General features: G+C 36.3%; 1 pseudogene; it reads left to right on the plus strand.

Annotated features, from left to right (window-relative positions):
- Nucleotides 1-16,994: 16,994 nt before the first annotated feature.
- The window catches only part of LOC122218504, a 53,723-nt pseudogene continuing 44,516 nt past the window's right edge, over nucleotides 16,995-26,201 (plus strand).

Raw genomic sequence — 26,201 nt, forward strand, 5'->3', positions numbered from 1 at the left:
TTTAAGCCCTACTGGGTGTTTGAAATTTGGCCCCTCTTGCTTTCCAAGCCAATTGCTGTGGGGATTTGTTTTTCCCCATGTGTTCCCCTTTGTCTAGTCTGTCTCTTGCCCTTCTCAGTGACCACAATCCAGTTCTCTCCCAAACACGCCTCTGCCCTTCCTACCCTCTTGGATGTGGCCTTTTTTCTACTTTTAGTTGTGAAGTTTGTTCTGCCAGTCTTCGGGTTAATTTCTAGGGTATTTAGGTGATTTGATAGTTACCTAGTTGTATTCATGGGATGAGGTGAGCTTAGGTGCCCCTACTCTGCCACCGCCTTCTTCAAAACTCAAATATTTTTGATTATTCATCAGAAAGGCAATGTGTTAATGGCCAGTAATTTACAAGATTTTAATTCCTTTGTTTTTTCATTCTGTATCATAGCTGCATTATTGATGATATCCTCTAAAAATTTTACACTTTCTCCAAAACTTATATTTTCTCCAAAAAATGTATATGGTCGCAAACCACAATATAAGATAACCACTTCACACCCACTAGGATGACTAAAATAAAGTTAGACAACAAGTGTTAGAAAACAAACATTGGAACTTTCATACATTGCTGGTGAGATTGTAAAATGCTGCAGCCACTTTGAAAAATACTTTAGCAGTTACTCAAAATGTTAAATGTACTTATCCTATGACCCAGTACAATTCCAATTCTAGGTACATACCTACGAGAATTGAAAACATATATCAACACAAAAATCTATTAATAGATGTTCACAGCAGCATTATTCATAATAGCCATGAAGTAAAAACAACACAAAAGCCCATCAAATGACAAATAAATAAAATGTGGTATATACATACCATGGAATACTATTTGACAATAAATGGAGTGAAGTATTAATATACGCTACACCATGGTTGAGACTTGAAAACATATTAAGTGAAAGGAGCCAGTCGCAAAAAAAAATGTATGTATACATTTATATATATGTCCAGAATAGGCAAATCCGTGGGACAAGTCATGGTTTCTAGGAAATGAGGTGGAGTAGAACTAGTGATTGATGATAAGTATAGGATTTCTTTTAGGAGTGTTGAAACGTCCTTAAATTAGAGAGTGGTGATTGTTGCACAACCCTGTGAGCATACCAAAACCCACCAAATTCTACATTTAAAAAGTGTGAATTATATGAATTGTAGCTCAGTAAAGCTGTTATAAAAAATGGTTTGGTTGGCAAATTTTTAATTTGTCCTATTAAACACACACACAGACACACAGGAAAAGTTCTGAAAATGTTGGTTGTTCTGTTGTGCTATAAGATCTTGATTCTGAGACTGAAGATGAAGTAATCTTATATATTTGTCTGACAAGGCAGGCATAAATTTTACTGAAGGCTGAGTATATAGGGAGGACCAACGTTCTAGTTTTATGGAAACAACTGCTTCTGTCTTTAAGGAATGAGAGGGGAAAGTGGAGGTAGAGTAACCAGCATGATGAATTCATTATCACCACTCACCCCAACACACACACACATACACATGTACACACACACACACACACACACACACACACACACACACACACACCATAGATGACAAAACTAAATCTCAAAGAAATAACTGTCTCAAAGAATCGCAACTTGCAAATAAACCATGGCTACAATTTTGTATAAGAATGTTTAATAAATTATGAGTTAATAAGCTAAAGATAATGTTTTCATTATATTATGGTGACATTAAATCAGTGAGTGAATTCAGATATATTACTATGTGGCTGAAACATTTTAAGAACTTCACACTGGGGTGCCACGAGTGGCTCAGTTGATTAAGCGTCTGACTTTGGCTCAGGTCATGATCTCATGGCTTGTGGCTTTGAGTCCCACGTCAGGCTCTGTGCTGACCCCTCAGAGCCTGGAGCCTGATTCAGATTCTGTGTCTCCCTTTCTCTCTGTTCCTCTCCCGCTCAGACTCTGTCTGTCTCTCAAAAATAAATAGACATTAAAAAACAAAACAAAACAAAAAGAACTTCACATTTATTCAGTTATTTAGTTGTAAGACTATGGAGTATAGGCTTTATTACATTATCACCTCCATTACTGATGAGGAAACTAAGACACAAAAAGAATAAATAATCTGATTATAAGTAACTGGCCTAGAATATACACCCAAACAGTTGGACTCCAGACTATATTTTCTTCAACACTATGTTCTGATGCATCTCTGGCATCAGCGTTATGCCTATTTCCTAGGCACTCAATACATGTTGTTTTCTGTTTTTGTCTTTTGTTTTCCAACTAAATACACAAACCAATATATCTAATATCCCTTGCTTTCATCCTTAGTTGAATGAACTAATCTATTTCAGATTTTAGATTAAAAATGGGTGAATAATAATTCACTAAGATGGGTTTTAAAAGAGTGTTTCATTATCCTATAGTTTGTAAAATATTAAATTCTAGGTACCATGTGGGAAATTACTACCACTCTTTAAGATATATAAGGCTTTAAGAGCTAATCCCTGCAATGAGGAAGCTTGCTTAACTTTGTTTTAATCCAAACTTATTTGAGCATGTTTATTTGACCATCTATGCCTTGGGGGCTGGCTTAATAACCTCCAGAAGTAAAGTTTTCCAGAACACAAAGCCAATGTTAATATACCATAGTGGAATTAATTCTCAAAGTTTTCATCATAGACACCATTTACAAATGGGAAATATTTTAAATGCATTAAATATACATTTCCTGACTGTTGTTTGTTTGTTTCTAAATACATAAATATTGCCTATGTTCTTTCAAATAATTGTTTTCATGCTGTAGCCAGATGTCACATAGAAGTTGTCAGAATCTTATTATCCATTTATACTAAATAAGCAGAGGAGATAAATTTAAGTATAAAACAGCTACAATATTATAATCTCCTGGGTATACTATTACTATTTGACAGAAGACACATAAATGTTTTCATGCAGAGCAGAAGGATCAACTCCTCTCTCAAAATATTTAAACTTGGAAGTGATTGAGATGTTTGGGAAATACATACCAATCTTTTATATGTGACATTCAAATTATGCTTTGTTAGAAATGTCTAGTTAAATGATTTACTGTCTGTACTTGATGATTATCATTTATTCTATTGTAAAAGCTTAAAAATCTATTGTGAAAAGTTAAAAGTATGCAGTTTCCACTTTATCCAAATTTATTCATCTTTTAAGTCCCAACTATAATGCATAAAACTTGTAGAAATCCTTTTATGATTTCCAAACCAGGTGTATTCTCCCTCTCTAAAATTCTCTTAATGTACTTGTGACATCTGCCTGTTTCAACATGGAAATTAATTTATTTAGGTTTGTAATTAACAATCTGATAGATCGTAAGCTCCTCAAGGGAAGGATCTATGTGTAATATAATCTTCTAGCTAACAAAGTGCACATCATATCTGAGAAATCACATGTGAGAAATGAACCAATGAATTAATTGAATAACATTGATAATCATGATAAAAAAAAAACAAATTGCTTTCTCTATCATCCTCAAAATGAATGTATTTGATTATTTCCTGTGAACTAGAAAAGGAAGATTTCCAGCGTTAATACTATATCCTCTAGAACTAGCTTTAATCATAGATTTATACACTGAGCTGACTAGTAAATCCCTTTTAGTATTGACCCTGTTTAGAGTAGTGCATCACTTTGGACAATTTCAATCTTATAAAGTACAACATTCAGCAGTGACATGTCAGAAAGGCCTATCCTCTATTAGAAATAACAGCAGATTTATTCCAACATTTATCTAGTTTATGCAGATTGCTAGCCTATTTAGTCCCATATATGACCATCTAAGGTCTCAACATGCTACAGTTTATATCTAGATGAAGGAATCCTCTGAAATCAATTTTAAGATTGTTCATGAAGTTGCTGAGTTATCCTGATGAATGGTCAGGGTGTCATAGCACTGTCTCAAAATGCCTCCATTTTTTTTTCTCTACCATCAGCACATTGTAAAAATGAGAAATGAACCTCTTAGAAATGGATAGAATCAGAAGTAAACTCAGTATAGCAGATTATGAACAGGCTAGTTGCATGGGTCCAATTCCCTTATGAGTAAATGGATTCTTAAAAAATCAGCATTCTGAACTGATTTAAAGTCACGCTGGAGTAAAAGTATTTTTTAGTGTTTCTTTGGTGACTGTTATGTTCCAGACACTACTCTAGGTGGTTTATCTCAATTTTTACAACATTATATAAGAAAGACAATTGAGCTATTCAGAAATAAGAAAAGTGAGGTTCAACACTGTGTGCTTACTTGGTCAAAGAGGAAAAAGTGAAAGAATTCCAGCCTATGTTGTACTTAATCCTGTGCTTACCATGGCCTTCTCACAATTTCACATCTTTTTAATTGCAAATGTTCATTCATTTACTTTTACCATAAGTGTAACTTTGAAATAAGTTATTTGTGGGAATTAATGTTCATTCATTTACTTTTACCATAAGTGTAACTTTGAAATAAGTTATTTGTGGGAATTATAATGCATATTTTACATTCTGTAGCCCAGTTCCTGATTATATGTGTTCTAATGACTGATAATTCTGTTAAATATGTTTTCATTCTCAAGATTCTAGGTAGGATAGAACTGTGATTTCCTTTTACTTTTATCTGCTTTCACTTCTAGCACTAAGGGTTGACTTGGGATTAGCAATAACATTGCCAATGTAGATTTGGCAACCAAGAAGAGTAAAGTCAGTCAATTTACAGAAAATATTAATTCACCGTGTAACTATTGAATATCTACTGAGTGCCTATGGTTCAGGCACTCTTCTTATATCCATCATACTTGTACTCACAAACAGTTCCTGTTTTCTAAGAGGTCATTATACCAAAGGTAAAGGGAGCAGATATTGACAAAAGAAAATAATACACAGCATATCAGTAGTCACAAGACTATGTCTTAACTAGGCCTTAATTGGTGATTCCAAGATTCCAGATCAGAAGAATTTTAAGGGGCTCTCAATATAAAAGACAGCAATGTAGCATACCCTAGTAGTTAAGAGAGTTAGGTTCTGTGGTTTCAGTCTAGTTTGGGGACTGTGGACTACTTATTTGACATTTATAAGTCTCAGCTTCCTCATCTGTTAAATGATGATGATAAACTGAACACATAAGCCTGATAGAATTAAGTGTAGTAATGCTTGTGTCTGAAACCTGACAAACAAGTAATGACAATTGGCAAACATTTATTTCATTCCCCTTTTTGGAAAATCAAAATGCATATTGTGATCTGAAAACTGAACCCTACAGTAAGATAGCTCTACTTAAACTTGTCTAACGTAGACTCATTTAACCAGGTTTTGAGGTTTCACGTAAAATTTATTAATCTGCATAATTTTATTTAATGGAGCACATTTTGGAAAAATGCTGATTGAAATAATCTTCAAATGTCTGAATATAAAATGAAAACAGTGAATGCCCACAATGCATAAATATGTAGGTGTATTTATAATTTTTATATATGTTTTGATGTTAATTTTTATATATCTTAATATTTTACCACATTTAATTTAGTGTAGTGGGCAAGAAATAAAGACTTGGTGGCAGAAAATCCTGGGCTTAAGTTTTGGTGACTCTAGTTGTTAGTTGTGGGATTTTGAGAAAAGTACTAAGTCTCTCTGAGCCATGGTTTCCTAAATTACATAATTGAGGAAGAATACTATGTATTTCTGATGTAGGAATTCTTTTTTTTTAAATTTTTTTAACGTTTATTAATTTTTGAGAGACAGAGCATGAGTGGGGAAGGGGCAGAGAGGGAGTCACAGAATCTGAAGCAGGCTCCAGGCTCCGAGCTGTCAGCGCAGAGCCCGACGCGGGGCTGGAACTCAAACTGTGAGATCATGACCTGGGCCGAAGTCGGACTCTCAACCGACTGAGCCATCCAGGTACCCCTCTGATGTAGGAATTCTAATGGCAAGTAAGATAAAGAAGAATGTATCAGATAATATCTGCCATAAAAGCTCTTCAAAAACATTTAGCCACTGCTACTACTGATTTCAACATTGTTAAAATTACGTTGAGGACATATTCTACTGAAAGTATTGATGCTTGCTCAACTTACAGTATTGTTACTTCCTATTACATATTATATATATATAATCTCTTAAATATATTTATATTTGAGTTAAATACTCCATTTGAAATTATCAGCATTGAACTGTGTAACAGAATACAGAATGTGAATTACTTTGGCTACTCTCTCTGTATGCAGTTCCACAGATTGCTCTCTGCTCTGTATTGTTGTAGGAAAGTGATTTTTACCCAGAATGGTAAATGGAGCTACCACATGGAGCTAACATCTGCTGACACCTATAATCTGTGATGATACTAAGGAGACTATTCTTGCAGGAAAAAAAGAAAGAAAAGGGCAGACCTCTAGAAGTGGTTTTGCCCTCTATAATTACATCAACCAAATATCAACACTCTTAGCCTAAATTTAAAAGTCTATTTTTCCCTTGGCATGAAAGCAACCCACATGAGTTTTTTAGTCTATTAATTTTAATTATGGAAAATCTTAAGTGTTAATAATACTACTGCCCTTCCTACGCAAGAATGGTGTTAAAGAGTATGATTAGTGATGTATGTACATTTCAGATTACTTTTTTTTTTTCCAGTTTTGTGGGTGGTTTTGTGCTGATCCAGCTTAGCTCATTTCCTTTGTCAGAAAGGCCGTGTAATGCACATAGCTTACGAGGGTTAAGGGTAATGTGTGGTCAGGGAACAGGACAAAGCAGGGAGAGATCAAAGCCTTGACCACTGCACTTCTGGCACACTGCTTAACATTGGAGCTAACCAAGTTCATTTTAAGAAAAAGAGCCAGCTGCTTCCAAATGGGAAGTCAGCAACACCTGCTCCTTTGCCCAGTAAATCAGTTGGCCCCTGATTAAACATGTTAATAGATTTTTTAAGGAAATTAAGTTGTTGGAAGTTACAAAAATCCTAATTCATAAAAAACTAGATAAGGGTTTATATTTTTTAACTTGAAAATTATTGAATTTGAGCTGAGTCCAGCAGCTTCTTAAATATGAACAGACGTATTCAAGCATTGAGGGGAGTACCAGACTTTTTCATTATATTATGAAGTTGTCTACGTTTATCCCAGTGGCAAACAAAACAAAAATAGTGTTGGGAATCCTCAGCTATTCTTTCAAACCAAGAAGGTGAGGCCCAATATACTGTTAAGAAAACAATTTTATCATACGAATACATTCCCCCTTTCCCTCAAGGTAACATTTAAGTGAACATTTCTACAGAACCTGTTTTTCCAAGTGCTGTTTTCTCTCCCACTGACCTTTAAGGGTATGCGTTATAAAAACCATGTTGGTCTGCATTATTTTCTTTAGAAAAATATCTGAAATTCAATAGTAATTTTAGTATTTTTGTCCTCAATTTATTGCCATCCTAAGTGTCATTCAAGCTCAGACCTATGACCCATTTGCCATTGAGTTTACTCCTAGTCGATCATGAAGTGACAATACATGGGACGGATTTTTCATTTTTCAAAGACCTTCTCAGTAACTCTTAGAGACAAGTTACCAGATTTAGTGGGGGAAAAAAAAGGAAGAACTGTGGAAATAGGCAGTGAAATATTCATTGTTATTTATCCATTTATTTAACATTTATTTACTAAGCCCCTTTCATTTCCCACACATTATGGAAGGAAATATGGACAAAACATGAACAAGATGTAAACTTTGCCCTCATAAAATCTAAAGTAGAGTAGTAACGGTAACCTCTTACTTAGCATTATTATTTTTAAATATTATAAAGAATATATAAACAAAATTTTATGACCATACAGAGAAGAGTGGAATTATTTTTCAGCTGTGAAAATGTAAGGCTTGTTTCTTGTAGTAGGTGAATGCATAAACTGGCACATCTAAACAATGGAATATTATTTAGTGCTAAAAAGATAGGAGCCACCAAATCATGAAAAAAACATGGAGGAAACTTACATGAATATTACTAAGTGAGAAAAAAATATGAAAAGGCTGCATACTGTATGAGTTCAACTATATGACATTCTGGAAAAGGCAAAAACTAGAAATTGTGAAATGACCTATGGCTCAGAGTTGGGGTGAAGGGTTAAATAGGTAAAGCAGAGGATTTTTAAGGCAGTGAAACTACTCTGTATGATACTGTAGTGAGATAGATACTTATTATACACTTGTCCAAACCAATAGGATGTACAATGCTGAGACTGAACCTTTAGGTAGATTATGGTCTTTGGCTGATTCTGAGATGTTAGTGTAGGTTCATTAGTTTTAACAAATACACCGCTCTGATGGAGGGGGTTGATGATAGGAGAGGCTATGCACGTGTGGAGGCATAGAGTATATGTTCTTCTCTAGTTAAGAGAACAACATTGCAATTTAAGAACAGATAAATAATAGGATTATCACAATAATGTTCAGGTTTTAACTTGAGCTGTGAATGTGGAAATGGCCTGAAAGGATATGTAGGTAGGTGTAAAAGACATTTAGAGGGATAATACACAGGAAAAAGTAGCTCCTTAGGTTTGTGCAGTGAAAAAAACCAGAAGAAACCAAAGGTAAATATTCTTGTGCTGTTATTTAAGCATTCTGGTATTAAATACGTATATATCTAGTATTTTCTTTTCTATGGTTTGATCTATTCCGAAACACTGCATCATGTCTTTTTCTCATTAACTGCTTTGTAAGTCTGTATGAGACTTGGAATTCTGGAGTAGGTGTGTCAGGTATAGGACACATTGAATCCACATTCTTCGAAACTAGTGAGAGCAGCAAATGCTAACAAGTGAGAAAATTAAGATCCATCTAGAAAATGGAGGAAACGGATACCTTCACCATAGTGTGCTTGTGAGTGTTGCGTAGAGAAATGTATGTGAGAGCATTTTGTGAATTACCATGCAAACTAAACAATGTAAATGAAAATTATTAAGAAGTAAATAAGAAGTAGAGATGTTTACTTGGCAATGTTGGAAGAGCAGGATGGTAAAAACCAGGAGGCACTGCATAATTTTATTCAATTTTATGACTTGAATCTTGCAGCATAATAAAAAACCCCTGCACTCATCTACATTGGAAAGCTAAGAAGCCTGACTCATAGAACATAGTCTTTTTACTAAAGTCACAGAAGTTAGTACCAAAGCTTTGGTTAGAATTAGCTTGGGTAATTTACAATCACATGCCCAGTTCTACTTCCCACTATGACTGTATTAAATAACAACTTAAGAGTGAAAGTGGTGAAAGGCCTAACATGTTTAAAATGCACAATAAACAAAACAAAATAGAATAGAGACAAGCAAGAATAGCATGATGTTACTATGGTAATCCAAGCCCTTACTATCTCCCCAAATTGACCCAAATTACTAATTTGGGACTAATTTGACCCAAATTACTGCAATGGCATTATGGCTACCACGCTGCCACCTTTCTCCTGAGTTTACCTGTCATATTTTGATAATATTCGACTTAATAAATAGAGAATCCAATTTGACTAGCCTGTACCTACATTTTCTACCTTAAAATATCAAAGTTCTTTCAACTGTTTTTCACCGCCCTCCCAAACCCTTTATTTAACGGTTGATGTGTTTGTAAATCTTCAATCTTAGTATCACTATATTTGCATTTAGTGCTAACCACACAAAAGGTGTTCAAAATTTTTTAATAGATTGGTTCAGAATAATTCCTCCATTTTGCATTAATAAAACATCTCCAGCAATGACTAAGATCCAAAATGGCCAAGGAAATTATGTATGTATTCTAAATGTTGGTTTATTCTCAGTTTTGTTTTATTTTGCCTGGAGTTTCATTCTTAGTCTAACTGAATTTTGAAAGAAGCAATAATTTGCTTTGCTATTACATGGAGCTAGAAGACTGACCTGTAGGTCTTAATTTGTTGGTTAATTTTATGTAAGCATTAAGGAAAATAACCAATGTAATTGCTCTTTTTTTACTCAGTGTTTTCCTGACCTAATTTGAATGAAGTGCCCTTTGTAAATTTGTGGTGGAGCCCCTCCCCAAGGAGTGTGGTGGAGGGCTTCTCAGAACAGAGGCAGGCAACATAGCCCAATCAACTTCTATATATGTATGCATAACTCTGACATGACTCTGTAACTTGGATTGTGTCCAACCAGACTCTATGTGTCACCAAATATGGGATACAAAGAAGTGGAAGTTGCATAAAAGGCTACACCCTGTTGCACTCAGGGCTCAGACTTTTTGGTCTCTTAGCCTGCTGAGCCCGCACCTGCAAAAATAAAGCTGCTTCTTGGGAAGAAGAGCCTAAGTGTCTCGTCTTCCTGTGTAAGAAGCTTGTTATGGGTTCTGTGTCACTTGAGCATGATGAGGAAGAGCACAGCTATAGATTCAGAGAGATCCAAAATCACTGGGCAGTTTTTCTAACCTTTTAAACCAATATAAAAAAATAGGGACATTAGTACCTTTTTTTCAGGACTATTTTAATCTTCCTCAACGTTCAAAGAATTACAGATAAAAATCAGTAAGCTATTGTGTCAAGATATAACATATAAAAATAAAATGGTATTATAGACAAAGTCAGAAACATTTTTATTTTTAAATATAATTTGTCAAATTAGCTAACATACAGTGTGTAAAGTATGCTCTGGGTTTTGGTTTTTGGGGTAGATTCCCATGGTTCATCGCTTACATACAGCACCCAGTGCTCATCCCAACAAGTATCCTCCTCAATGACCATCACCCATTTTCCCCTCTCCCCCACCCCTTTTTCCCCACCCCACCCCCATCCACCTTCTGTTTGTTCTCTGTATTTAAGAGTCTCTTGTGGTTTGCTTCTCTCCCTCTGTTTTAACTTTCCCCTTCCCTTCCCCCATGGTCTTCTGTTAAGTTTCTCAGAGTCCACATATGACTGAAAAATGTATGATATCTGTCTTTCTCTGACTAACTTATTTCACTCAGCATATCTTCCAGTTCCATCTACATTACTGCAAATGACTTGATTTCATTCTTTCTCATTGCCAAGTAGTATTCCATTATATATATAAACCACATCTTCTTTATCCATTCATCAGCTTATGGACATTTGGGCTCTTTCCATAATTTGGCTATTGTTAAAAGCGCTGCTAGAAACATTGGGGCACATGTGCTCCTATGAATCAGCACTCCTGTATCCCTTGGATAAATTCCTAGTAGTCCTATTGCTGAGTCCTAGGGTAGTTCTAGTTTTAACTTTTTAAGGAACCTCCACATTGTTATCCAGTTTGCATTCCCACCAACAGCACAAGAAGGTTCCCATTTCTCCACAACCTCGCCAGCATCTGTTACCTCCTGAGTTGTTAAATTTAGCCACTCTGACCAGTGTGAGGTGGTATCTCAGTGTAGTTTTGATTTGTATTTCCCTAGTAAGTGATGTGGAGCATCTTTTCATGTGTCTGTTGGCCATATGGATGTCTTCTTTAGAAAAGTGTCTATTCATGACTTCTGCCCATTTCTATACTGGATTATTTGTTTTTCAGGTGTTGAGTTTCATAAGTTCTTTATAGATTTTAGATACTAACCCTTTACCTGATATGTCATTTGCAAATATTTTCCTATTTCATTTGCAAATATTTCCTTTTTCTATCCCATCAGTTGCCTTTTAGTTTTGTTGATTATTTACTTTGCAGTGCAGAAGCTTTTTATCTTGATGAGGTCCTAATACTTCATTTTTACTTTCAATTCCCTTGCCTTTAGAGATGTGTCAAGCAAGAAATTTTTGCAGCTGAGATCAAAGAGGTTGTTGCCTGCTGTCTCCTCTAGGGTTTTGATGGTTTCCTGTCTCACATTTAGGTTTTTCATCCATTCTGAGTTTATTTTTGTGTATGGTGTAAGAAAGTGGCCTACTTTCATTTTTCTGCATGTTGCTGTCCAGTTCTCCCAGCACCATTTGCTAAACATTTTTTTTTTATATTGGATACTCTTTCCTGTTTTGTCAAAGATTAGTTGGCCATGCATTTGTGGGTCCAATTCTGGGTTCTCTATTCTATTCCCTTGGTCTAAGTGTCTGTTTTTGTGCCAATACCATACTGTCTTGATGATTACAGCTTTGTGGTAGAGGCTAAAGTTTCAGATTGTGATGCCTCCCGCTTTGGTTTTCTTCTTTGATATTACTTTGCCTATTCGGGGTCTTTTGTGGTCCCATACAAATTTTAGGATAGTTACTTCCCGCTTTGAGGAGAATGCCAGTGCAAATTTGATTGGGATTTCACTGAATGTGTAGATTGCTTTGGGTAGTACTGACATTTTAATAATACTTATTCTTCCAAACGTGAAATGTTTTTCCATTTCTTTGTATCTTCTTCAATTTCCTTCATAAGCTTTCTATAGTTTTCAGCATACAGATCTTTTACATCTTTGATTAGGTTTATTCCTAGGTATTTTATGGTTCTTGGTGCAATTGTAAATGGGATAAGTTTCTTGATTTCTCTTCCTGTTGCTTCATTATTGGTGTATAAAAATGCAACTGACTTCAGTACATTGATTTTGTACCCTGTGACTTTGCTGAATTCATGTATCAGTTCTAGCAGTCTTGGTGGACATTTTCAGGTTTTCCATGTAGAATATCATGTCTGTGAATTTTGATGCCTTTGATTTCCTTTTGTTGTCTGATTGCTGATGCTAGAACTTCCAACACTATGTTAAACAACAGTGGTGAGAGTGGACATCCCTGTTGTGTTCCTGATCTCAGGGAGAAAGCTCTCAGTTTTTCCTCATTGAGGATGATATTAGCTGTGGGCTTTTCATATATGGCTTTTATGATGTTTAGGTATGTTCCTTCTATCCCCACTTTCTTGAGGGTTTTTATTAAGAAAGGGTGCTGTATTTTGTCAGATGCTTTTTCTGCATCTATTGACAGGATCATAAGTTTCTTATCCTTTCTTTTATTAATGTGATGTATCATGTTGATTGATTTGTGAATATTGAACCAGCCCTGCAGCCCAGGAATGAATCCCACTTGATCATGGTGAATAATTATTTTTATATGCTGTTGAATTCAATTTGGTAGTATGTTATTGAGAATTTTTGCATCTGTGTTCATCAGGGATATTGGCTTGTAATTCTCCTTTTCTGTGGGGTCTCTGTCTGGTTTGGGAATCAAGGTAATGCTGGCTTCATAGAATGAGTCTGGAAGTCTTCCTCCCATTTCTATTTTTTGGAACAGTTTGAGAAGGGATACGTATTCACTCTGCTTTAAATGTCTGGTAGAATTCCCCTGGAAAGCCATCTGGCCCAGGATTCTTATTTGTTGGGAGATTTTTGATAACTGACTCAATTTCTTCACTAGATATGGGTTTGTTCAAATTTCTATGTCTTCTTTTTTGAGTTTTGGTAGTGTGTGGGTGTCTAGGAATTTGTTTCTTCCAAGTTGTCCAGTTTGTTGGCATATAATTTTTCATAATATTATCTGATAATTGCTTGTATTTCTGAGGGATTGGTTGTGATAAATCCATTTTCATTCATGATCTTATCTATTTGGGTCCTCTCTCTTGAGAAGTCTGGCTAGGGGGTTATTAATCTTGTTTATTTTTTCAAAAAAACAACTCTTAGTTTCATCTATTCTACTGGTTTTTTTGATTCTATATTGTTTACTTCTCTTTTCTGCTCACTTTGGAATTTCTTGATTATTCCTTTAGATGTGCTGTTAGGTTTTGTATTTGGGATTTTTCTTGTTTCTTGAGATAGGCCTGGATTGCAATGTATTTTCCTTTTAAGACTGCCTTTGCTAAATCCCAAAGAGTTTGGGTTGTTGTGTTTTTGTTTTCATTTGTTTCCATATATTTTTAAATTTCTTCTTTAAATGCCTGGTTAGCCCATTAATTCTTTAGTAGGATGTTCTTTAACCTCCATGTATTCGGAGATTTTCCAAACTTTTCCTGTGGTTGATTTCAAGTTTCTTAGCATTGTGATCTAAAAGTGTGAATGGTATCATTTGAATTCTTTTATACTCATTGAGGGCTGTTTTGTGACCCAGTATGTGATCTATCTTGGAGAATGTTCAATGTGCACTTGAGAAGAATGTGTATTCTGCTTTGGGATGAAAAGTTCTAAATGTATCTGTGAAGTCCATCTGGTCCAGTGTATCATTCAAGGCCATTGTTTCTTTAATGATTTTCTGTCTGGATGATCTACCCATTGTTGTAAGTGGAGTATTAAAGTCCCCTGCAGTTACCACATTCTTACCAATAAGATTGCTTATGTTGGTGATTAATTTTTTATATATTTGGGTGCTTCCAAATTTAGTGCATAAACGTTTATAATTGTTAGCTTTTCTTGGTGGATAGACCCTAATTATGATATAATGTACTTCTTCATCTCTTGTTACAGCTTTTAGTTTAAAATCTAGTTTGTCTGATATAAGTATGGCTACTCCAGCTTTCTTTTGACTTCCAGTAGCATGATAGCTGGTTCTCCACCCCTCACTTTCAATCTGAAGGTGTCCTCAGGTCTAAAATAAGTCTCTTGTAGACAGCATAGATGGTGCTTTTTTTTAATCCATTCTAATACCCTATGTCTTTTGACTGAAGTCCATTTACATTCAATGTTATCATTGAAAGATATAGATTTAGAGTCATTGTGTTATCTGTAGGTTCCATGGTTGTTGTGATGTCTCTGGTTCTTTGTAGCTTTTGCAGTGTTCCACTCAGAGTCCCCCTCAGGATCTCTTGTAGGGCTGGTTTAGTGGTGATGAATTCCTTCAGTTTTGTTCAGGAAAACCTTTTATATCTCCTCCTATTCTGAATGACAGGCTTGCTGATCAAAGGATTCTTGGCTGCATATTTTTCCTATTCAGCACATTGAAAATTTACTGCCACTCCTTTCTGGTGTGCCAGGTTTCAGTAGATAGGTCTGCTACTATTCTTATGTGTCTACCCTTCTAAGTTAAGGCCAGTTTGTACCTAGGTGCTTTCAGAATTCTCTCTTTATCTTTGTATTTTGCCAATTTCATTATGATATATCATGCAGAAGATCGATTCCTGTTACGTCTGAAGGGAGTTTTCTGTGCCTCCTGGATTTCAATGTCTATTTCCATCCCCAGATTGGGGAAATTCTCAGCTATGATTTGTTCAAGTATACCTTTGGCCCCTTTCTCTTTCTTCTTCTTCTGGAACTCCTATGATATGGATATTGTTCTGTTTCATTGAATCACTTATTTCTCTAATTCTCCCCTCATGGTCCAGAATTTTTTAATCTTTTTCTCAGCTTCATCTTTTTCCATAATTTTATCTTATATTTCACTTAATCTCTCCTCTGCCTCTTCAATCCTGACACCACCCCCAGTTTACTTTGCACCTCATTTACACCATTTTTTAATTCATAATGACTATTTTTTGTTCCTTGATCTCCCAGCAACAGATTCTCTGCTGTCTTCTATGCTTTTGTCAAGCCCAGCAATTAATCTTAGGACTACTATTCTAAATTGTTGTTCAGTTATATTGTTTATATCTTTTTTTTAATGTTTATTTATTTATTTTTGAGAGAGAGAGAGAGAGAGAGAGAGAGAGAGAGAGAGAGAGAGAATGAGCAGGGGAGGAGCAGAGAGAGAGGGAGACACAGAATCCGAAACAGGCTCCAGGCTCCAAGCTGTCATCACAGAGCCGGATGTGGGACTCGGAACTCACAAATTGTGAGATCATGACCTGAGCCAAAGCCAGATGCTCAACCCACTGAGCCACCCAGGCACCCCTGTTTATGTCTTTTTTGAGCAATTCTTTAGCTGTCATTTCTCCCTGGAACTACTTTTGAGGAAAATTCTTCAGTTTCATCATTTTGGCTATTTTTCTGTCCTTTATGTGCTCTAAACACTTGTTATGTGCCTGTACCTGCAGGCACTACTATATTAAAGAGGGGTCACACACTGTCCAGGGTCTGGCCCTTCAAGGAGGTGTTTTTTTGGAGAGTGTTAGTTGCTCTCTGTTGTTGTGACTTTGGTTACTTTATCTCCCTACTCATAGTCATGTTTTGGACCTGCCACCAGGTGTGCTTCAATTTGTTCCTTGAAGTAGCCCTGGAAAGGAAAACAAACAAGAAAAACAGAAAACAAAAACACACATACAGGGGGGAAAAAAAGCAAAAAAAAAAAAAAACAAAACCAAAACCCAGAAATACAGCAACAAGTATAGAATAGGGTAGAAGAGGTGCTTATGTAAGGGTCCTTATCCCATACAAAGACAGAAATGACAGGGGCCGGGAAAAAGAAAAGAAAAGAAAAATTGACCAGACAGAGAAACTATTCAGCTTAATCCAGAGAGAGAGAAAGGAAAGGAAAGAAGGTGTAGAACATGTATAAAGAGAATAGATTGAATATGTCTGCTTAAACCAACAACCAGAGTAACCATACTAGAGGAGGGAAGAGATATGGAGAAAAGGAAGGAAGTACGTGTATGTGTATATTTCTCTCTCTCTATATATTTCTGTGTGTGTGTGTGTGTGTGTGTGTGTGTGTGTGTGTGTGTGTATTTAGAGAGAGAGGATTGTCTGAGAATTAAATTGGGCAATGCAACAGTGCTGGTCTGGGGGATGGGCTGTCTGGTTTGTCAGTGTCAATCCGGCTGCAGTAGATAAGCAGCTACCCAGCAGAGGGGAGTGGTTTGGTGTCGGTGGGTCCTGCCTCTCCTGTGGGCCCACTGTCCCTTCCCTGAAGCCCCACCATGTTGGTGATGGGGAGAAAAATGGCGACAGCCCAGTCTCTTCTTCACGGACCAGGTGTCCCAAACCACTCTGTTCAAGCTGTCCTCACTGTGCTAACGGTGCAAACGAAGTGACTTGTCCTGCTCTGCCTACTCCCCTGCCTTCACTGGCGCTTGGCTGGGATTTAAACCCCGATGTCTTAAAGATTCCCACTGCCTGAATCCTGGCTCTGGGGAAGAGATGCCCCGCCGCCTCAGTGCCATGTGTGCAGTTTGTCCCACTCTGCCAACTCCCATGCTTCCCTGGTGCTCGGCTGGGACTTAAACCCTGATGTCTTTAAGGTTCCTACTCTGCCCCAGTTTTGGGGAAGTGCCGCCCTGTGCCGCTGATATATGGCCTCTGGCTGGTGGGCACAGGCAGCCTTTGCCCTTTGAGTGGGTATATACCCACAGCACTCCAGAGAGTGGATCGCTTTCTCCCACTGTGGACTGTGCCTCTGAACTAGTTACTGAGCCTGCGACTGGCTCCCCTCCTCCCAGGTGCGGGATCTGGGCAGCTGGCCCCAGTCTGGAGAAAGCCCCGCAGTTAGAGATTGGATCTTTCTCCACCCAACTTTGTGGTTTTTCTCTCCTCCAGATACTGTCCTACACTTTTCCAGCCTCTTTCTCTTCCCTTTGTCTCTTGGCAGAAAGGGATCCCTCCCTCCCCTCCCCTCTCCATTCCTCTGCCACTCGTTTGTTTTGTCTCTCCCAGTTTGGGATCCAGGTACTTATGGCCCACCGGGTTGTCCCCATGGATCCTTGGAGGCATCTCTGTCACTTTGCCACCCAGATGCTTGGAGTTCAAAGTCCTTTGGCCTCAATACTGCTGTGTTTGCAAGACCAGGGAACTTCGGATCCCCTCACTTCTTCACAATGTTGGCCCCTCCTCCCCAGAAACATATTAAATTCTTTTCCCCCAAGTTAAAATTGGTGACGGAGAAAAATTGGCATAACATATATATATTTTCTTTTTTGCCTATATATGTTATACATTCTCCAAAAAAAGATTAATCCCTAAAAAACATGTTCATACCATTGCTTTAAAATTAAAACAAACAAAACACCCCCCTCATTGGTTTACTAAGCTCAAAAGCAAAATGGGCTTTCTAATATGGGATACTCTTTCAGATAACTTATATTTCATGTATTTTTCAGCTGATATTTCACCAGGCTTTTCTGCTCATGATTCTGATAATCTTTCCACATTTTTACTTCCAAGAAACTTGCCAGAAGGGAGCAGGAGAAGATTGGCCGCTATAGCCAAAAATGTAAGAGCAAGTAGATCATAGGGGAATCCAGCCAACCAGAGGGTGTTCCCGTTAAATTGTCAAGTGCAGGTTATTTCAAGAGAACACTGAACTGCAGTGTAGATCTAGCATTTACCAAAATAAAAATGCACATGGCGTCAAGGATGTGACTGTAAATTATGGACTTACAGAAGCAGGTAATGTGGAAATTTCTATAATTCCCATTTTTGTCAGCATTCCTTTGAGAGCTATTTGTCTTGGTCTGCAACTTGATTGTGGTTTTTATCAGCCAGGATGAGCTCCTGTAGCAATGAACCCAACCCACAGTGGACAGATAAAAGCAGCAGAAACAATATCGAGGCTGATTTACACAGCACTTCTCATTTACATTCTTTACCTCTGCTCCGATTACCAGTGCCACTAATGTCACCATTTGTGAGGTGTTTTTTGGAGGCTTGCAGATATGAAATGGGTTCTGGAAGCCTCCAGGAATATATTTTAATAAGCTAAGGGAGAAAATAGTTATTAAGATAACAAAATGCTTTAGCACTGACACAATTAACAGGCATATTTTTTAAGCTGTTGGGGATAATAGCTGTTCTATTCATATAACTATCTTAAGGATACGAACTTTTGCTTTTACCTACAAAATGTGATTGTTTTAGGCATGGGTGTGTGGGTGGAATGATGGTAGAGATAAAGGTATGTGTATTTACATCCACACTTTCCCGGACTATTAAGTATACCCTAAATCATAACATTAAATTAAAATTTTAGGGACAAATATTTGATTCATAGGTATATTTATATATTAGTAAGTTTCAAATGAGAAGGTGTTTGATAAATAGTCATTTAGAGGCTGGATAAACCTTATCAATAATTTCTAGACAATGATTCTAAGCTGTTAAGGAAAATATTTTGTCTATGTATTTATTCCTTGACTGTCCACTAGAAATAAGGGAAGGTCGGAAAATGGGATATTAGATCTGTTTAAACATATACTAAATTAATAAACATATTTTCAAAAAAGTTTATAGACTAGTTCTTAACTCTCCAAGAAGCTGAGTGGATAAATATATTTAATGAAAGAAATATAATGTTAAAATATGCTTCTATTTGTGGTCATTATTCTTTTTATTTTAAAGTTGCTATTTTTTCTTTATCCCTTAGGGCTTCATTCCAAAAGACCAATTCTCTGTTGGTATTAAAGTCATTCCCTGGCAGAAATGCAATGCTTAGGGGAACACATTAGCATTTCCTTCCCTACTAGTCTAGTTCAGTGGTTAAGAGCATAGGCTGTGGAGCCAGACTGCTTAGATTTGAATTTCAACTTTACAATTTAATAGCTGGGTGATTTAAAGCAAATTACTTAAACTCTCTCTAAGCATTCATCTTCTCTTTGGGGAAAAAATGGGAAAATACTTTCCTTATAGAAGAGGTATATGGTGAGGAGTAAAGCACTGAGCACAGTACCTGTCTCAGAGTAAAAACTAAATGAATGGGAGCCCTTATTATTTCCAAAATGTAATGGCATTCAGCAACCCCATGAGCAGCAGCTAACCAAGTATTAACTGTCTTGGTGACATTTAAAAGGCACATGATGTCTACAAACATGTTACTGCACTGAGAATTATGATTGTGACCCATTTGTCTTCTCATCTAGAAGCTGATTTTTGGTGTTGCCCATTGCTAAATTCAGCCCCTTTATTCAAAGTTTACAAATTTACTAAGCTCTCATGGTTTTGGTAATTTTATTGACAATTTTAAAGGTCCTGTGGAGAAATCCTATTTAAAAATTCTACTTGATTCTTATCCAAGCCCATATTTTAAGTTTTTCTCCAGGAAGGGTTTATATAACCCCCATCATTGGCAACTGTCCTTTTCTTTAAACTTAACCCAGAGAACCAGAATCTCCTCACTATTGTCATTATACTAATTAAGACTAGATCCTGTTTCTACTTTTAAATTTTCTTTTTACCAATCATTTCATCTCCCAACAAAAAAAACCTTCCAATGGCAGATTCCTTTAGAATGTACTGATGGCTATATAAAAAAATCTTTCTCGGAGCTCCTGGGTGGCTCAGTCGGTTGAGTGACCCACTTTGGCTCAGGTCATGATCTGGTGGTCAGTGAGTTAGAGCCCTGCGTCGGGCTCTGTGCTGCCCAGCTTGGAGACTGGAGCCTGCTTTGGATTCTGTGTGTGTCTCTCTCTGCTCCACCCCTGCTCACGCTCTGTCTCTCAAAAGTGAATAAATGTTTTAAGAAAAATATTTCTCCCACCCTATTTCTCACCCTCCCTCCCCTTCTCTCTGTCCCTAGTATTTATTTCAATTTCTATTTAATTATTTGAGGCAAACACTTCCTTTGAATGTCATGTTTCCAACCTTTAATTCATAGACTCCATATTTGTTAAAGGAACAATTAAATGAGTCAGGGTAGGAATGTATTTCATAAACAAATTCAGAATGGAAACTTTACCTCAGGAAAGCAATGTTTATAATCTAACACAGAACTATTTGTAAAACATAGGCTAATTATTACGCCTGGCCATGTGCATCATTCAATATAAGATTAAATTTCATAGATTTGAATACCTAGCATCCACATCCTCAAAAAATTTACTTGTACATTCATTCATCTGGGTTGTATTAGCATCAAAAATATATATCTTATTAGATCAATGATCCACAGATTAAACTCATTATCTTTTGTAAAAGGAAATAGCTATAATTAATCAACTATTTTAAGCTTTCAGGAACATTAATACATTTACACACACACACACACACACACACACACACACACACACAAACTCAGTGTTGAGCACTATATGCCTTCAATAAAGATGATCTATTAAGAGCTTACAGATATTGTTGATCAGAATATGGCATTTTACAGTTAGGTATCAGAGTTGTTATGATAATACATTAAAACATAATATTAAATGTCCCAAATCCATTACAAGACAATTCTATTTCTAAGAATTAAATAAGGCAGTGTATATTTTGAAATTTATAAATACATTCATAGTGATCTTTAGAAGAATCATTGACAGATTTTGCTAACGATCGTTTACTATGGTTTGGGCAGTTTGAAATACCTACACTGTTAAGCCTTTAAAATCAAAACACCAAAATTTTAACATAAGATAATCTTTTTATAAAGCATATGAAAAAATAATTAGGGGATGAATTATGGCAAATTTGCACCAGGCAATGGTGTGTGAAACAGTCATACATAGGAGATGAAACTTTAACACCTGAGGAAAGAAAGGCAACATGGATTGGATTCTTACACATCCAGAAAATGCAAGAACAAGCTAAAAGTTACCTATGTTAAAACCATATTTAAAAAGATGTATAAGAACTACCAGTTGTCCTCCAGTACTTTCATCTGTGACTTATGGAAGCAACCCTTTGGTAGAGGATGCTCTGTGAGGTCTACCTGCCCCACAGCCAGAAGTAAACAGTGTTCCATTATCAATCAGGCTAGAACAAAGATGATGCATATGTTTTCGTTACTACAGTCATTAATTATTTTCACTGTGCCTTGGTTAATTTGCTCTGAATTATTGTACTTGCTCTCTTTTCACCAAGCTCATTTGCCTTCCTAACCGAGTACAGCACATAGACAATAACACTATGGTTCCATTAGTTCAGATGGCAGGTGGGCCTTAGAACTGAATCCGAATGGTAATAAGTAGTACAATTGAAAAAGACCAGTAGGGGCACAAGAAGAGGGGAAGAGGAAGAAGGGAAGGGACATTTATCCTTTTTAAAGGAAGCTTTGTGATTAAAGAAGAAAAAGACATAATGAGGCAATTTTATATATGTCATTTTTCATATGTGGAAACAACACAAAACTACTGGAAAAATAGATTATTGTCTGAGACTTAGAAGAACTTGGTCTAAAAACCCAAGAGTTTGTTCCTTATGGAAAAACAAGCCTCTTCTGTTCCTGTGCAGTAAATTTACCAGTAACAAGAGGAAATTAGCATGGAGATACTGGCTGTTAGCATCAGGATTTGATTTTTGCAAAGGATAAACAAGGACTTTTTATTTTATCTTTGCTTAATGAGCAAACTGGCTCCAAAGACATGCAAAACTTTTTCGGCATTGTGCCTACAACTTATGTCACAGCTTCAGGGAACAAGGTGTCAGCCCTGATGGTGCTCACACTAGGGACTTTATAGCTCATTCATTTCTGCCATGCTTCCCCCTCACCCAGGGTTACAGGGCCACAAGGGACAATGCACCCTTTGGACCATTTGTGGTTTATGAATTGTAAATCCAAAGAGAGGGAGAGACAGCTTGACTGAACCCAAATTATGTTACAATAGATGGTAATGAATGTCCTGTTTTAGCAGGATAATAGAACCCCTGCTTATTGGCAGTCATTCAGACTCGATCTCTCTCATCCATTTTCTCTCTTGGCCTTGACCCTAATCCAGCAATTGCACTTCCCCAGCTGCTCTTTAAGCTGCCTCATTAGCAGCGCACCATTGGGCAGCTCCCATGACAGTCATCCAATGGGATGAAAGTGACATGGGGCCAAAGACTGTAACTGATTGGCAAGCATTGCAATGAAATATGAGACAGGGTTAGATGAAGAAGGCTTTTGAGAGTGTTTGTAGAGACTGAACAGTTAAGGAATTTTAGTCACATGTTAACTTCACTATTCAGCTTCTTGTTTTCCTAAACTGTAGGAAAAAAGCCCACAAAATTCTTTATATATAGTCATAAAGAATAAATTTGGCATTAAATACATTTTTTTACGAAAATGTTAGGTTTATTTCACTGTATAATATAGATACTTTAGCCACAGAAATAGCTTAAATCCCATTGATATTTTCATAAAATTCTTAGAATAAGATTGTAATTCAGCAACATGCTATTTTTAGAACCATTTAGAAATAGGCAAAAAATATCTACATCATTTGAGAAAATCTAGTGAATTTGTTATCTATTCTTTTCCTGTTATAAATCTAGTTTACATTTTTATAAATTCAAACAGAATGTAAATTTGTAGTAATAACTTGGCACTAAATTAACACAACTGAAAATAACTTTTTCAACATATATTATCTCCACATTAACTCTGTATCACAGAATTTATTCTAGTTATTGCAACATTCATGTAATACCCCACTTTAACTTCATTCTTATAACCTCCATGATATAAATTGTGTTAATGTTTATATTTATGTTGGTATTAATTCTTTTCATTGTCAAACTCCTCTACATCAAAGTAAGTAATTCTTTCCTCTGGACTCATAAAAAACATTTGTCATGTCTTGAAATTTCTTAGCTTCCAAATATTTAAATACTTACAGGCATTACCATTTTTATTCACCTGGTAATTTTTGAGTCTCTATAATGACCCAGGTACTATTCTGTAAGTCCCAGAACTATTCAAATTAGTCCAGTAGTGAACTTGTTTTCAAATCCTACCATTTGGTGGAAAAAGATATTTACTGGGCCACATAATAGAATGTAGTAAATGTGATGAAATGGGCATGACCTTAAGTGACATAGAAGTCTAGAAGAAAGCACATTAAGAATCTTTGAATTCCCCAGGAATGTACATCTGAACAAACCCTTACATTCATATATATAAGCTAACTGAAGGTAAGATTAGGTGAATGGAAAGTATTTCAGGCAGAGAGAAAACTACAAGGGCATCTAGAGCATGATTTTTTTTTTTTTTAGTTTTTAACATTTATTTATTTTTGGGAGAGTACAAGCAGGGGAGGGTCATAGAGAGAGGGAGACACAGAATCTGAAGCAGGGTCCAGGCTCTGAGCTGTCAGCACAGAGCCTGACGTGGGGCTCAAACCCAGGAAGCGCGGGATCATGACCTGGGCCGAAGTTGGATGCTTAACCAACTGAGCAACCCAGACGCTCCTAGAACATGCTTTTTAAACTCTCGGAATGTAATGAACAGACATTATCAAGACAAGAGGTCAGGAGATATATACAAAGGGAAGTAAATAAAGTACAACTTTATGGAAATACAAACATGGGAATCTTCGTATAAGAAGACTTCATTGTGGGAAAGGAAGCATCATTGACAACCAAAGTCAGGTTCAGAGACCCAGTAGTTGCAGGAATATACATGAAGATTCATTCAGATGCTCTGTAATAATTCAACTACATTCCCTAGTCTTCTCTGTTTAGTTATCTTATTTGTTTATATGGTATAATTCTTACAAGTCTTTCAAGAGAAGAAGCATGATGGTTTCAGTATAACCAAAACCCTAGTTGCAGCTTTTTATAGCAATATAAGTCCTAAATTTATATTAGCTGCCCTTGAATCATATGTCCTTCCTTGCTTACATGAATGGTAACTAGGGAGAAGGTCAGAGAGTTGATGACTCAGTGGATTTTCAGGGTTAAGCTGCTTAAGGTTGAATCCTGCAGGAAGACTGTGGGAGGCACAGTTTTCTTTAGGAGGGATTATTGTTATAACAAGCCAATGAACGATGCTAGAATTCTGATAATTAAAGCCATGGAAGATTTCTATGATCTGTAGATCATGTGAAATTTATTTAAAAAAAAAGTTTACTTAAATTTTATATTGCCAAGAGTTAAAATTCTATTAGTTACCTATATCATATTCTACTTCCCTAGTGGCAAGATAAGTTAATTTTCCTTTAAAAGTATATTCTGGGGCGCCTGGGTGTCTCAGTCAGTTAAGCATCCAATTCTCAGTTTCAGCTCAGGTTATGATCTCATGGCTTTATGAGTTGGAGCCCCACATCGGGTTCCAAGCTAACAGTGTGGAGTGTGCTTGGCATTCTTTGTATTCCCCTCCCTCTGCCCCTCCCCTACAAGTGCTGTCTCTGTCTCTGTCAAAATAAATAAGCTTTAAAAAAAATACACTCTATACATTCAGTGATTAAAATGTTGTTTTGTGGTTATGTACAAAGTATCTGTCATCTTTCCCTATTCTTTTATCTAAATTATCTTTCAGTTTCTAGTTAAACTTGCCCTCTCTAATGGAAATCTTCCTTTATTACTCCATATTGAATCTCTTTATACCTATAATTTTCCCATTTATACAGCACTTAATCACCTATTTCATTTACTTTAATTATTTTGTGTATTCCCATATTTTTTCAACTCAAGAATTCTCAATAGCAAAGATTTATTATATACTTCACCTTGCTGCCCCCACAATGCATTGCAAATTTGTTTTTCATTTGGTAGTTGTAATAAATACTACTTTACTGAAGGGGTTGAATCTGATATAAAGAATTTGGGGATGACAAGATTGTTTCAGAAGCCATCTGAGGCCGAATAGTAACCTAATTTTTTGGGGTCCTTCAGAAATACATAGGTTTACAAACTATAAGCAGAAATGTTATTTTTTTTTCCTAGATAGATCTTTTGATTTGACTTTAAAAGTTTTTACCAAACACTGACATCTCACTTGAACTTTCTTAAATAGGATGTCTCATTCAGCATAATGGCTGTTTTCAATAAAACATGCTCACTAATGACCACAGTCTTTCCTTAGTAAACTAGAACCATTTGCAATCAAAAGTCCCCTACAGCTTATTTCTTGCGTAATAAGAGTGAGTGCATTTGGGAATATTTGTCTGCTGACTCAAGGTCTCCAGAGCATAGTGAACTGCCAATATTGATATTGTGCCTCAGCCATTGTCAATCTACTTTAGGAAAAGAACTGCCTTCTCTAGTGCAAAGACAAAAACAGTGGGCAATTTCTTTTTTCCTAATAAACTTTGACTTGCTCCAAGTGAGATGTATGGCCTACATGTACTCCTCTGTGGGACTGAGAAGACTAGTAAAAGTCAAAAGAGCCTATTTTAAATATAATAAACCTAATTATATCCAAGTTATTTTTGAGTACTCATTTCACTATATGAAACTATCATTACATTTCGAAGTGAAACACAGCCAATCACACAATATCGTTGTATATATTTGCAAGAATTCAAATGACTTAAATGTCCAGATCTCCCAAGAAACATTTGTAACCTGCTAGACAATGTGATGGGAAATGGGAAAGCAAACAGGTATTATACATGACCTGCAACCTCAAGAATGTGTAAAGGAAAGATTATTTTAATAACTATAATGCAGAGTAAAATGTGATAAATATGCAGAAAATATTACTGGATTCATGTTAAAGAAAAATTTTGTGTGTGTGTGTGTGTGTGTTTCAGAAAAGTAAAAGATAATTTTTCCTGAGTGAGTCCTGAAGAATGTCTGGTTTCTCCAGAGTCC

This window comes from Panthera leo, chromosome B1 (assembly GCF_018350215.1).
Source record: "Panthera leo isolate Ple1 chromosome B1, P.leo_Ple1_pat1.1, whole genome shotgun sequence".
In the NCBI taxonomy this organism is placed as follows: domain Eukaryota; kingdom Metazoa; phylum Chordata; class Mammalia; order Carnivora; family Felidae; genus Panthera; species Panthera leo.